This window comes from Rana temporaria, chromosome 2, assembly GCF_905171775.1.
Source record: "Rana temporaria chromosome 2, aRanTem1.1, whole genome shotgun sequence".
Lineage (NCBI taxonomy): Eukaryota > Metazoa > Chordata > Amphibia > Anura > Ranidae > Rana > Rana temporaria.
The window spans coordinates 485,046,572-485,061,940 of record NC_053490.1 but is presented as its reverse complement, the minus strand read 5'-3'; positions in this window follow the sequence as shown (position 1 = coordinate 485,061,940).

Genomic DNA, 15,369 nt, shown 5'->3' with positions numbered 1-15,369 from the left:
ATTTTGCTCCCATTCACAATTTTCTAAATTTGGGCTGCTGTCATTCTGGAACTGTCCTGTAGGTCAGTCTGCGCTCCAGGGATGCAATCTCATCCCTGGGCGACAGTTGGCGCTAGAGGGGTTCTGGCAGAGCCGCTTTTCCCCAGCAGCCAATTAGAGGAGTTTTCCCTCGCGGGGCATGCTGGAGGAGAGTATATATGTGGCGGACGCCATTTTGTTTTTTTCTTTGCGGGTTCCAGGTGCAGCACCCACCTTCAGGGTGTGCGCATCCAACGGACCCCGACCATGGCCTTCCAGGCCGGGGTCAAATGCTACGTGGAGCTCCATGTTCCTGATAGGGCCCCCAGTGACTTACTGGGTTCCCAACTCTACCGAAGAGATCCCAGGCTGTGTGCCGTTCCATGGGGGGTCCGCTTGAGGAGAACCCGGAGGCAGGTTGTCCAACAGGGCTTGAACGAACCATCGGGGATCTGTTGACCGGGACATTGACAGGTACACTTCAACTGTCACCCGGTGACCCTAACTTAATCTACTTGGAGGATCCGCTGAATCCGTTCACCTCATTCAAGTGTTAGGCCTGTGGCAGAGGCCCTAGAGCCAGGCCTGTGGCAGAGGCCTGTTCCTCCCAGCAATCTAAAGTGACACTTCGGCTGCCAGGCTTGTGGCAGAAGTCTGTCCAGAGGCACTTCACCCACTCTGGCTAGAATGGCGACGAACTGTATCTACTACTTTTGTACTACTGAGAGCAGGATTGCTGCTTTCATATCCAGGCCTGATACTGCAAGGTTCTCTCCCTCGCTTCATCAACCTTCTTGCTCTACCTCCTGTTGATGTTGGCCATATTGGGCCTGGAAATAAAGCATTTGAAAACCTTTATTCATTGTCTGGACATTCGCTCACTACTCTACTCATCAACTACACCCCTAGACAACACTGAAAGGTAACTTAATATGCCGATCCCAACAACAACCAGCGGCTCCTGAGGGGGGTAGCGCTACATTAATTAAAAAAATACATACTAGTGACCTATTTTTATTTTCAATGTTTTTAACTGCTTTGAGAATGAGACTCTTTGTACTAAGGTGTCTCACTCCTGGATAGTTTCGATTATTAGGTGCAACCCCTCATGTAGGACGCAGGTTGTACAGACAGACAGAGTTGGTGTAATGTTTATTACAGTACAAACTCTCTGTTATCACCACTATTTGGAATTCAAGAAAAATCATTTAAAGCATTCTTCTGCCCAGTTCTGTGTCTCAGAGTATAAAGCAATTGGGCCAAGTTAGACCTGAGCACAGTCTATGAAGATTTTTTTTTTTTTTGCTCAAATGACTGTTTACAGGGTTAAGAGACATAATAGTTAACTGATTCCTTTTAAAAACGATTAAAATAGATAAAAATCAATCATATAATGTACCTGTAGTTCCAGTTTCGTTTTTGCATGTTATCCTGCCTCTGTGCTGTATAGAGCCATAGAGAAGTGATAGTTTGGAAAACGAAACTAGAAGCTCCCAATACTGTGGTCCTCAGGAAACAGAGAACCAGGAAGTCTCCAGAACAGAGCAAAATTACAGCAACATCAGAGCAAAAACGAACAATGAGGACATGAAACCAGGACTGCAGTAAGGTAAAGGAAGCTATTTAGCTAAAAAAAAAAAAAAAATATCTTTTAGTGACCCTTTAATGGGTAATGTGATGGCTTCTGTCATTACCTGAAGGCATACTTTAAAATAAACCTGTGCGTGTGAAGGAGCTGGTAAGAGGGCATGACTTCTAGGCTTCTCCCCTGGAGGATCTGGTAAGTAAAACTCCATTTCCTTTCCCTTAGACCTAAACGAGCATTTAACCCTTGCAGTGCAGGTCAGGAGCAACCTCACTGCAAAGGAGAAATAATAGTTTACCTGAAGTTGGGCAATAAGATTTTCCTTGTTGCCTCCCTAAAAATCTGTATTTTATTATTATTTTTTCTTTACAAGGCTACTTTGCTCTAACACGTTCCAGCTGGTGACAGGGTCACTTTAAAGTTCATCTAAAGCCAAGCCTTAAAAACAAAAACAAAAAAAGCGGAGGGGGAACCCGGGTCAGAAGATTCACACTATTTACTTGTCCAGCTTACCAATGTAATTGGGACTGAAAGTAATGGGAAGAAATAAAAACGAAATTTCAAATTGTGACCAAAACAAGAACACACAGGAAATCTCCCAGTGATGAAACTTGTTCCAAAGGCAACTAAGAGGACATTTTACCTCACTTTGGAGGGATTTGTTCTTCTACGAGAGTATGTACAGGAAGATCTGACAATAAATCCTTCTTCACTCCGCACACCACTAACAAATGTACATCAAACCATTTATTTGCAAGATGAGCAACATATACTCCACTTCCGTCTTGAACTCGTGCATGTTTCGCCCATTAACAGGGCTTATTTTTATGCCACGTACACACGACCGTTTTTCATGTTGTGAAAAATGCCATTTTAAAATTGATCGTGTGTAGGCTCCAGAGCATTTTTCTCGAGGTGAAAAATGGCCATTAAAAATTTAGAACATGCTCTAATTTTTCTCGTCGTTTTTCACGTTGTGAAAATCGGCCGTGTGTAGCCTTTAACGACTGGAAAAAAACGTGCATGCTCAGAAGCAAGTTATGAGACGGGAGCACTCGTTCTGGTAAAACTAGCATTTGTAATGGAGATAGCACATTCTTCACGCTGTAACAGACTGAAAAGCACAAAGACTGAAAAGTGTGAATCGTCTCTCACCAAACTTTTACTAACACGAAATCAGCAAAAGCAGCCCAAAGGGTGGCGCCATCCGAATGGAAATTCCCCTTTATAGTGCCGTCGTACGCGTTGTACGTCACCGCGCTTTGCTTGAGCTTTTTTTTTCACGATCGTGTGTAGGCAAGGCAGGCTTGACAAGAATCACGTCGAGAAAAACTTTTTTTTTCCATGACATGAAAAATGGTCGTGTGCACGCGGCTTTAGGGATCTCTATGGTTAACCCCTGTACAAGAAGGAAAAGCATGCTACAAGGGTTGAGGACTCAGGCGGGGAGTATGTGTTGATCATCTTTCAAATAAATACTGTAGATTGAAGAATGTTTGATATCAGTGTGCAGTGATTGGCCACACTGGTGTTAGCATAGTGAATCTGTTTCGTTGGTTTGCCATTAACATTGCACAACAAGTGTTTTATTGCTTAGAGAGAGCTGGTCCTATTTTTTTTTTTTTTTTAGAAAAGTGTGTGCTTGTGCATTCTGTCGGACACTTAAAGGAGTTGTAAAGGAAAACAATTTTTTGCCTAAAATTTATGTCTGCAAGGTAGACAGACAGAATAGTGTAATGATTCTGTTAAAAAACAAGTAAATACCTATTAAATTCCTTCATCTATATAACCTCCGGCATTCTAGTTTCTGTTCTCGCATTCACTTCCTGGTTTGCGGCGCTCGTTCATGTAAGAATTACATTTCCCAGTATGAATTGCGGCACGCCCAGTAATTCACACCTCCTTGATGTCTCTAACACGTAGAGAGCGTCCTGCCACACAGATGTAGGGCCAGATTCACAAAAGAGATACGCCGTTGTATCTCTGAGATACAATTGTCGTATCTATGCGTCTGATTCATAGAATCAGTTACGCATAGATAGCCCTAAGATCCGACAGGTGTAATTGACTTACACCGTCGGATCTTAGGCTGCAATTCTAGGCCGGTCGCTAGGTGGCGATTCCATTGCGGTCGGCGTAGAATATGCAAATGACTAGTTACGCCGATTCACGAACGTCCGCTTTGCCCGTCGCTTTAAATTTACGTCGTTTCCGTAGAGATACGCAGCGTAAAACTAAAGGTGCCCTCTAGGTGGCCTAGCCAATGTTAAGTATGGCCGTCGTTCCCGCATCAAAATTTTAAATCTCACGTCGTTTGCGTAAGTCATCCGTGAATGGCGCTGGACGCCATTTACGTTAACGTCGAAACCAATGACGTCCTTGCGACGTCACTTAGCGCAATGCACGTTGTGAAATGTTAGTAACGGAGAATGCGCAGTACGTTCGGCGCGGGAACGCGCCTAATTTAAATGGTGCCCGCCCCATTTGAATTAGGCTGGCTTGCGCCGAGCGGATTTACGCTACGCCGCCGCAAGTTTACAGGTAAGTATTTTTTGAATCAGGCACGCTGTAAACCTGTGGCGGTGTAACGTAAATGGGATACGTTACGCCGCCGCAGCGTAACAGATTTCTACGTGAATCTGCCCCGTAGTTCCCAGGAGGGGGTGAGCACGTTACTGACCACCGCAGTAAAGCCTCCCTTCACAGTGGTCAGTAACAATCAGCCAAGCAGGAAGTGAACAGAGAAGAAAAAGAGCAACTTCTGAGCAAAAACGAACAATGAGGAAGTGAAAAGAGGAATGTCTGCAGGTAAAGGACGCTTATTATGAAAAAAAATATGTTTTCATTTACAACCCCTTTAATAAGGAGAGAAGGCATTCATGGGTGTTCAATGCACAATATTAATCTAGTGCTTTCAACATCAATGCGTTATCAGGTAGATAGATCCAGTCATTGGGGTCATTGGGGGTTATCCTCAAAAGGGATACGACGGCATATCTACTGATACGCCGTCGTGATCCACAGAATCAGTTTACCATAGATAGGCAGAAGATCCGACATGTGTAATTGAATTACACTGTCGGATCTTAAGGATGCAATTCTAGGCCGGCCGCTAGGTGGCGAGGCCATTGCGGCCGGCCTAGAATATGCAAATGAACACTTACGGCGATCCACGAACGTTCCGACGGGCCCGTCGCGCTGAATCTACGTCGTTTACGTCGAGTTATGCCGTGTAAAACTAGGGCTAAGTCATATTTGCCTAAGCCCTATTAAGTATGGCCGTCGTTCCCGCGTCGAAATTTTAAACTCTATGTCGTTTGCGTAAGACGTCCGTGAATGGCGCTGGACGCCATTTACGTTAACGTCTAAGAAAATGACGTCGGAGCGACGTCAGTTAGTGCAATGCACGTCGGGTAAGTTACCCGACGGAGCATGCGCAGTACGTCCGGCGCGGGAGCGCGCCTAATTTAAATGGGACTCGCCCCATTAGATTCGGCACGCCTTGCGCCGGACACATTTAAGTTACACCGCCGCAAATTTCAAGGTAAGTGCTTTGTGGATCGGGCACTTAGGTAGAAATGTTGCGGCGGTGTAACTTAAATCGGAAGATTTAAGTTACGCAGGATATTTGTGGATCTGGCCCATTGTACACACACACAAAGGTGTGCGCATGTGTTCCTGAGATCTAAGCAAACCCTATCAAGTAATGCAAGTACTGAACATTCCTGGTAATAAAGGGGTTAAAGACTTTCCACTTGTACATGTTCATGGACTTATTTTGGCCAGCATAACCTTTTTAAAACCCTGAATTATTAATGTGGTCATTTGCTGTTATCTCAAGTTTGCAATTAGTATTTCTTCAATAGAAACACATTTCCCTTCATATTAGATAACAATCATAAATAAGTTTAATAATGCATCCCAGTTCAAAGTCTGTAGATTCCTCTTTTATATATTTCAATGGGAAAAATTATAGGATTAATTAAAAGTGTTTAATCCACATAAAGTATTTTATGCTCACTATAAAATTCATTTTATTACTGAAATTGCATTACGCTTAAAAAGTGATGACCTTATCTGGGGACAGTAACGTGTTTTCCATCTAGATAAAAAGTCTTGTTTTATAGATAACAGCCACACAGGATGACAGAGATATGAAAAAAACAGCAATATACAGTGCTATATATAGTGTATGCCTGTCAATACGGTTTCCAATGCAGATCCTGATATACAGTATCTCACAAAATTGAGTACACCCCTCACATTTTTGTAAATATTTTATTATATCTTTCTTTTTTTTTTTTTTTGGGTTTAAAGAAATTTATTGAAAAGCAGTGCAGTACATTGCAAGAGCCACCAGAACAGCCTGGGGCCGAATGATATACATACGATACAGAGGTAAAATCTTCAAATCAGTTTAGATCGAAAACAACACTATGCATAGAACAAGGTAGTTTTTCCCCCACTTTTCCCCACCCCCGAACTTGCATCGTTCAAAGGGAAGAAAAAGGGAAAACGGGTAAAGACAAATAAATAAGGAAATAAATTAATAATTAAAAAAGAAAATAGCACCTAGTACTGACTGCATTCCCGGCACCATCAATGGGTTCACACTGTGCCTAAGAATCAGTGAACACGTTAAACTCATTGGATGTGCTTAATAAAAGTGAAAATGAACCCCCAGTCCCGGAATAACTGATGTTTCCGGGGTCGTGGGCAAATCCCAGAGTAGGGAATATCCTACCTCACAATCACATTTTCAGTGAGGGCTGGAGATTCCAGAAGAAAACATAGTAAATGAGCAGTAATCTCCAGTGGTACTTTACGGCAATAAAGGAAAAAAAAAAAAAAAGACAAAAAATTCTCTAATGTAATCATTAAAGTTAAACTGACTACTTTATCTTCAAATCTATATGAAGATATAACTGAAAGAAGGAAAAAAGAAAGAAAGAAGGTAAAGGGTCAGAGAGACCTAAAAAGAAAAAGAAAGAAAGAGTATAGGTTGATGTTGCCAACTACGGACTGTACTGACCGGACCACAATCCCTGGAAGTAACAAGAGCAGAAGACCAAGGATAAGATGGAGGAACTCCACCCTCTCTCATCTTTATGTCATAGGTACACCTATATGTCTAGCCCAGGGTTCCCACACCGCCTCAAAGGTTTTGGAAAAATTGAGTATTGAACTGACCATCTTCTCCTGGTGCATGATCCAAGAGATTTTCCTCTTGGCCACCTGGACAGAGACAGCAGGTTGTTTCCAGGCACCCGCCAGCGTAATTTTGGCACCTGTGAGCATGAAGGCTATTAATCTTTGAGTATATTTAGAGGCCTGGGGTACACCGACCCCTAGTAATGCTATTTGGGGAGATTTTTCAACCGGTACACCGGTTACCTTCCTGATGAGAGAAAACATTTTGTTCCAAAATCCCCTAATTTTTGGGCATTCCCACCAGATGTGCAACATGGAACCCTGGGCTTGACAATTTCGGAAACACAATGGAGATGTGGTTGGAAACATAGCTGCTAGTCTGCAAGGGACCAAGTACCACCTCATTAATACTTTAAGGTTAGCTTCAATCAAAGAGATATTAATAAGACCTTTAGAAGATCTCGATCCTACCTCATGCCACTTCTCCAGTGTCCAGGACATCCGTAGATCTTTCTCCCACGCCTCCATGTAAGAAAATTTGGATGTAGGTTCCGATAGTGAGTTATAAACAATGGAAATGCCACCTCTCTGTTCAGTAGTGCTAATGCACCATCTTTCGTAATGGGTGAACTCAGGGGGATTTGGTTTATTTTTCCAAATTGATGTAATAAAATGGGATATCCGGGAATATCTATCATTTTCAGAGTCCGGCATACCCAAGGATCCCACACAGTGTGCTAATGAGATCAGGCCCACTGGGGAAAGAAAGTGTCCAATCCTATAAAGTCCCTTGTCCAACCACCAGCGAAAAATCGTAGGGTCCCTATTCGGATTAAAGTAGGGAATCTGAAACAGATTAGCTAAAGGTCTCATATCGGAGATTATTGCAGGAGATTTCCGCAAGTCATCCCAAAGCCTGAATGCCTGAGAGAGTGTTGGGGCCATTATGGCCGGTCTTAGTTTTTGGGAACACCAGAGCAGGTCGTCCAGAGGATTATTAGGAACTGCCTGACCCTCCATCTCAATCCAATCTGGTTTCTCTCGGCTGGAGTAGATGGATAACAGTTGGGTCAATCTGACTGCCTGATAGTAGCGATATAGGAGTGGTAAACCCAGACCTCCTTTAGTTATGGGTCCATATAAAAAATTTTGGGGCCTATATCCTCTACCATCCCAAATAAACTTCAACACTTTGCCCTGGAATTTTTTAAGTTGATCTTTCCTTATTGCAATGGGGAGGGACCTAAACAAATATAGCAGTCTAGGTAGGAGAGTCATTTTGACGGAATTGATTCTTCCTAGCCAGGATATTTTGTGAGTGGCCCATGTTTGTAGGTCAGTTTCGAGTTTGCGGAACATAGGAGGGAAGTTAGCCTGATAAAGGTTTTCAAATTTATTAGTTAGATTTATCCCCAGGTAACGAATAGAGGAGTCAGCCCACTGGAATCTAAACAAAGTCTTCAGTCGCTCTACCAGTGTAGGTTGTATATTTATGTTCAAAGCCAATGATTTTTTCATATTGACCCTTAATCCCGAGACATGTCCAAATGAATCAAGCACTTTACAGATAGCAGTCAAGGAGGTTCCCGGGGAGGTAACAAAAAGGAGACAATCGTCCGCAAACAAAGCGCATTTATGAGTTTGCTGTCCACAAGAAACTCCAGTAATATCTTGATTGGACCTGATGGCAATAGCTAAGGTTTCTATTGCCACAGCAAAAATGATAGGAGACAAGGGGCATCCCTGTCTGGTCCCTCTTTTGATCAATATAGGATCTGAGAAATATCCCTGCAGTTTGACCTTCGCCTGCGGTCCTGAGTACAAGGAGCGCAGTGTTCCCAGAAAATTCTTCCCAAACCCCCACCGTTTCAGAACCTCAAATAGATAAGGCCACGATATAGAATCGAAGGCCTTCTGAAGGTCCAGTGACAGAAGCAGTCCTTCCTGGGAAGGACCTCCATCCCACCCCGACTGTAGTAACGAAACCACATCTATCGCCCGCCTGATCTGGTCCGGACCCTGTCTCCCCGGTATGAAGCCTACTTGATCTTTATGTATATAATGAGTAATAAATGAATTTATTCTGTTAGCTAAAATTTTTGTGAGAATTTTCATGTCGTTATTGATCAATGAGATGGGTCTATAATTTTCTACCTGTTCCGGGTCCTTATCAGGTTTGGGGATAACAGATATGAATGCCTCGTTCAGCTGAGGATGCAGGTCCTCCCCCGTTCTTTTGGAGTTGAAAAATTTTGTAAGGTAAGGGGCAAGAGTATCCGCGAAGTTTTTATAATAAGGGGTCGAAAAGCCATCTGGCCCTGGAGCTGAACCTCCCTTCAAATTTTTAATCACATCCAAGGTTTCCTTCACAGATATGGGGGCCTCCATAAGCTCCACATGATCAAGGTGAAGGCTAGGGATTGGCAATTTGTCAATATAGGATTGAATCTCAGGAATCCCAGCTGAGTCACCGGCTTGGTAAAGTTCAGAATAAAATCCTTGGAAAGTTTTGAGAATGATTTCGGGGTTAAGGGTAGTAGTCCCCTCGCGAGTTTTGATTTTTGGGAGAGAGAATGTGCGGTAAGTCGGTGAAAGTTTGGTGGCTAGCATAGTACTCATTCGATCCTTATGTTGGTAAAATTTCGCTCCGCTCCACCCCAGGGACCTCTCAGCCCTTACAGTAAGCGCTAAGTTGAGGGCCAGTCTAGCAGCTTCCAGCTGGGAAGTCTGGATCGTTGTTTGGTCTTTCTTGTGCTGTTTACATAAATCTGTAAATTCCCTATCCAATTTTTCAATTTCCAAAGCTTTGTCCTTTTTTATTTTAGCAGCAATTTGTATGAGCTTACCACGGATCGTAGCCTTATGCGCAGCCCACAAAGTCTCAGCTGAGATCCCTTCGACATCATTTAAGCTAAAATATTCCTGAAGTGCTTTCTCAATTTCCAAGACAACCATTGGGTCTTTAAGGAGGGTTTCATTAAGCTTCCAGTGGAATTGACGAAAGTCGCCTGTCCTGCCTTGAAGGGAACAGATCACCATTGAGTGATCAGAAAGAGCTGTCTCTTTTATACGTGCTTTAGTGATCAGAGGGACATGTCTCGAGGAAACAAGGATGTGGTCTATCCTCGAGTAGGAGCGGTGAGGGTTGGAGAAATGGGTATAATCCCTTTTAGAGGGGTTAAATTCCCTCCAAACATCCACTAAATTTCGCTGAAAAACCAGCTTAGCTATTTGCGAACTAGTCCTAGTAGGACGGGTCAATTGTGAAGACAGAGGTCTGGACTTGTCAAGACCCTGGTCGAACGCCACATTGGAATCTCCCCCAAATATGACTATCCCTTCCAAGAGTGTTTCTAAGGTATTGAACATTGACTGAAAAAATTTGAGTTGGCCTCTATTAGGAGTGTAATAAGACACAAAAGAAAAAAGTTGCTCATCTATCCACCCTTTCACTAGGATAAATCTCCCTTCAGGGTCCCTGTGCACTAATAATGATTTAAATTTACAAGATTTAGCGAAGAGAACTGCAACCCCTCTTGTCTTATCCTCGGCATTTGCCAGGAAGAATTGAGGGTAGTGAGTATGGATGAATGAAGGGGAATAACTTGTAGGAAAATGGGTTTCTTGTAGAAGAAGTACTTCTAGTTTTTGTGAGCGATAGGATTGGAACACTTTCTTCCTTTTGACAGGGGAATTTAGACCTTGGACATTGTGGGATACCACTCTAAGAAGTGGAGATGGAGTGGAGTTACGTGACATGACCATCAAATAATAAGAGCATATGGTAGCTATGTGAACTTACCCCAGAGGATAGGAGGCGTGGGATCCGAGAGCAGACGGCATATGTAGGGCCGGGACCCGGAGAAGGGCTAATAAGGAGCTGTGTCCGCAGCTTGGCAACCTTAGAAAAAAGACTAGAAAAGCAGGAGAAAAGAAAGAAGGAACATAAAACTAAGCATATTAAATGAAACCGGCGAGAGTGGGGGGGAAAAAGTCCCAACCCCCTCCCGCCAAACAAAACATACACGTAACCCAAGCCAAGGGTTACCAGACCAACTCCCGATAGTGGAGAATCCACAGTCGAGGGTTGGACGGGGGCACAAGGCATCTGCCCCAGTCATAGCCATCCCTGAGAGGAATAAGGCACATAAAATTATAGAACATGTAGAACAAGGGCAGCCGAAGCCCATAGATCAAAAAAGAAGGGATCTAATTAGAACATATCAGTATGCATTGTAAGAAAACCAAAATATTACTAAATTTAAGTCCAGGTTTAATGACCGTGAGTCAATGGCTATATATATAGAAACCTGAGTGGTTCAAAAATAAGTTTGGATGTCATCAAAAAATACCAAAGGAGTTTTGATCCCGGTCCCTCCCGCCAAACTAAGAAGGGGCCCGGATCAAAACCGGTGGCATCTGTAGTATACAAAATATATGATAAGTTTTGCAAAAATCAATCCTGTGAAGGAGAAAAAGAAAACCTAAAGTGGTTGAAAAGGTTGGGGACCAAATGGACCAGGGATTTCCCAAAGTTGTTGGAAAACCCCGGGTAATAATTTATTATATCTTTCATGTGACAACAGTGAATAAATTACACTTTGCTACAATGTAAAGTAGTGAGTGTACAGCTTGTATAACAGTGCAAATTTGCTGTCCCCTCAAAATAACTCAACACACAGCAATTAATGTCTAAACCGCTTGCAACAAAAGTGAGTACACCCATAAGGCCCCTTTCACACTGGCGCATCGCCTGGCGCCTCAGTGTGAAAGACCTCCGGCTTTCACATTGAGAAGGCTGGGCAGGAGTTTTTCAGGCGGTATAGCAGCACTATTTTTAGAGCTGTACCGCCTGAAAAACTCCTCAGTGTGAAAGGGGTCTAAGTGAAAATGTCCAAATTGGGTCAATTAGCCATTTTCCCTCCCCGGTGTCATGTGACTCGTTCGTGTTACAAAGTCTTGGGTGTGAAAGGGGAGCAAATGTGTTAAATTTGTTGTTATCGCTCTCACTCTCTCATACTGGTCACTGGAAGTTCAACATGGCACCTCATGGCAAAGAACTTTCAGAGGATCTGAAAAAGAAAATTGTTACTCTACATAAAGATGGCCTAGTCTATAAGAGCATTGTCAAGAAGACAGTGAAACTGAGCTGCAGCACGGTGGCCAAGACCATACAGCTGTTTAACAGAACATGTTCCACTGAGATCAGGCCTCAATATGGTCGACCAAAGAAGTTGAGTGCATGTACTCAGCATCATATCTTTGGGAAATAGACGTACGAGTGCCTACAGCATTGCTGCAGAGGTTGAAGGGGTGGGGGGGTCAACCTGTCAGTGCTCAGACCAAACGCCGCACACTGCATCAAATTGGTCTGCATGGCTGTAGTCCCAGAAGGAAGCCTCTTCTAAAGATGATGCACAGGAAAGCTTAAAAACTGTTTGCTTAAGACAAGCAGACTAAGGTCATGAATTACTGGAACCATGTCTAGTGATCTGATGAGGCCAAGAAAAATGTATTTGGTTCAGATGGTGTCAAGTGTGTGTGTTGGCAGCCAGGCAAGGAGTACAAAGACAAGTGTGTCTTGCCTATAGTCAAGCATGGTGGTGGGAGTTTCAAGGTCTGGGGCTTCATGAGTGCTGCCGGCACTGGGGAGCTACAGTTCATTGAGCGAACCACGAATTCCAACAATACTGTGACATACTGAAGCAGAGCATGAGTCCCCTCCAATCAGAGACTGGGCAACAGGGCAGTATTCCACCATGATAACAACTCCAAACACACCTCCAAGACTACCATTACCTTGCTAAAGAAGGTGAGAGTAAAGATGATGGACTGGCCATACATGTCTCCAGACCTAAACCCAGGGATAAAAGGAAATGTACACTGATCACCAATGTTATGAAGAATTTACACTGACATTCAATGTAATGGGGGATTTTACATCAACAGCCAATAAAGGGGGATTTCTACACTGGCCACCAATGTAAGGGGGATTTACACTCACCACCAATTTAAAGGGGGCTTCTACATGGACCACCAATGTAAGGGAGGATTTTAAACTGACCACAAATAAAAGTTTGTATTTTTTTAATGATTACCATTATAAAGAGGAGTTTCTACACTGGCCACCAATGTAATGGGGATTTACACTGACCACTTATGTAATAGGAGTATTCACAGTAACCAGTACCACCAATGTAAAGATGGGTTTACACTGACCACCAATGTAAGGGGGACCTTCACACTGGTCATTAGTGTGAATAAAAATATTGTACACCAAGCCCCAATGTAATGAGAAGATTTACACTGACCACCAATGTAACTGAGACACTTAGGGGTAGATTCATGTAGGAGATACAACGGCGTATCTCCAGATACGCTGTCGTATCTCTGAGTGTGCGGCATCGTATCTATGCGCCTGATTCATAGAATCAGTTACGCATAGATTTGACTAAGATCCGACCGGCGTAAGTCTCTTACGCCGTCGTATCTTAGTTGCAATTTTACGTTTCTTACGTTTGCCCGGCGCATTTTTTTTGCCCGGCGCATTTTTTTATCTTAGTTTATGTTAGGCTTTTTCCGGCGTATAGTTACCCCTGCTATATGAGGCATATCCTATGTTAAGTATGGACGTCGTTCCCGCGTCGAGTTTTTAAAATTTAACGTCGTTTGCGTAAGTCGTTCGCGAATAGGGCTGGATGTAATTTACGTTCACGTCGAAAGCAATGACGATTTGCGGCAGAATTTCGAGCATGCGCACTGGGATTTTTTCACGAACGGCGAATGCGCCGTTCGTAAAATACGTCAAATGCGTGGGGTCACAGTAAATTTAAATAAAACATGCCCACACCATCCACATTTGAATTACGCGGGCTTACGCTGCACCACATACATTACGCCGCCGTAACATAGCGCGCAAGTTCTTTTTTGAAAAGGGAACTTGCGCCCTAAATTAAGGCGGCGTAACGTATCTGAGATACGTTACGTCGCGCATATAGATACTCCATTGTATCTGAATCCGGCCCTTAGCCTGCATTCTCATTTGTGTGTGTCGGGAATACATGAAAAATTGCTTTCCTGACACCACAGAAACATGCTGCCCTTTAGCAGATACACAGCAGTGCCATTAATTGTTAATGACACCCTCATTCATTGGCTGAGATGTGCATATTCACATGCACCAAAATTCAGGGTGCTGTGGCACCATGTTCTTTTGAAAAAAGGGTTCCATCTCCAATTTGCTTACCTTTGCAGAACAGGCTGATGTTAGCCTTTATGACTATAGTTGTAGGCAGGACTTTCAAGCATGCTCCTTTACCTCCCCAGTGGGCAGCATTCAGCAGAAGTGATGGTAGATATGACCTCAGGGGGACATGATATACATATGAATGCCACCTCTTTTTACATATCAATGCCACCGCTATTTACAGCTTATTTACATGTAAACACAGGGTCTGCAGGTGAGTCATCTGTACATGGAAAAAGGGCAGAGTTGGACAGCAGCAACAGAACTTTACACTGAGATAGAGGGACACAGCACGGGACTAAAACTTCAAGGGATAAGGGAATTTAAACTGGGATAGTTGGCAAGTATGAGGCAGCTGCTTTAGGCCCCACAACAATGATGGGGCCCAGGGCAGCTTCCCCCTTTGCCCTTCCTTAAAAACGGTCCTGGTGCTAGACCATAGTTCAGACTCAGAATGAGTGACAGTCCTATCCAGACCATGGCCATTCCACCTAACAGTCTGGTTGTACTCTTAAGGGTGTCCTATTACCATGCCACTGTTGTCATCCTCACAGCACCCTATTCCCACTTCACAACACAACCCTCTTTATATCAATCCCCCCTTTCAATCACTGCTCCCCTTTAAAGGCCTACCTTACACAGCAGGGTAAAGAGCTTGAGGTGGCGCAGGTCTTGTTGGAGGGCAAGGGCTGACCAACTTTTCAAGTTAATAAGTGTGATTGGTTACTAGGAACGCAGAGTGTGGAAATAAAGGGGGGGGGTGATGTGAAGGGAATACTCATTCTTCAGCCAGCTAGTTCTGGGGCCCAATCTTTACAGTGATGCACAAACATACAGTCCCAATAAAGTTTACATGCAGTAAATAAGGCTGCTAGTTAGATGGCCAATCTCTATGTACTCAGTCTCTGCTAGCAGAAATAGATCAATGGCAGCAGTGTTGTTCGGCGGACATGAACGGCTGCTCCATGCTTGTCTATGGAGCATCGAATGTCATTGGTGACATGTCCGCTGACATCCGATCCGCTAAAATCAGACGGATGGCGATACGTCGTCATCCGTCCTGGCGGATTGGGTGAGATCTGATGAAAACATCATCATGCTGTCCATTTTCATCTGATCTCTCCATAGCAAGCAGAGGCGCTCAACAAGCCTCTCCCCGCTCAGTGAGCAGAGAGGGATCTGTCATCCGCTGGCTCAGCGGAGATCAACAGAGAGATCCCCCGCTGAGCTGGCAATCCACTGCAAGCGGATCCATCCCATGTGGAAGGGGCCTAAGCGAGGGGATTTTTCCTCTTAAACAGCTGGAACAGGTTTTCTTTTTGGAAGATTTACCCTCATCTCTTTTTTTGGTTACAACTTAACTCAACTT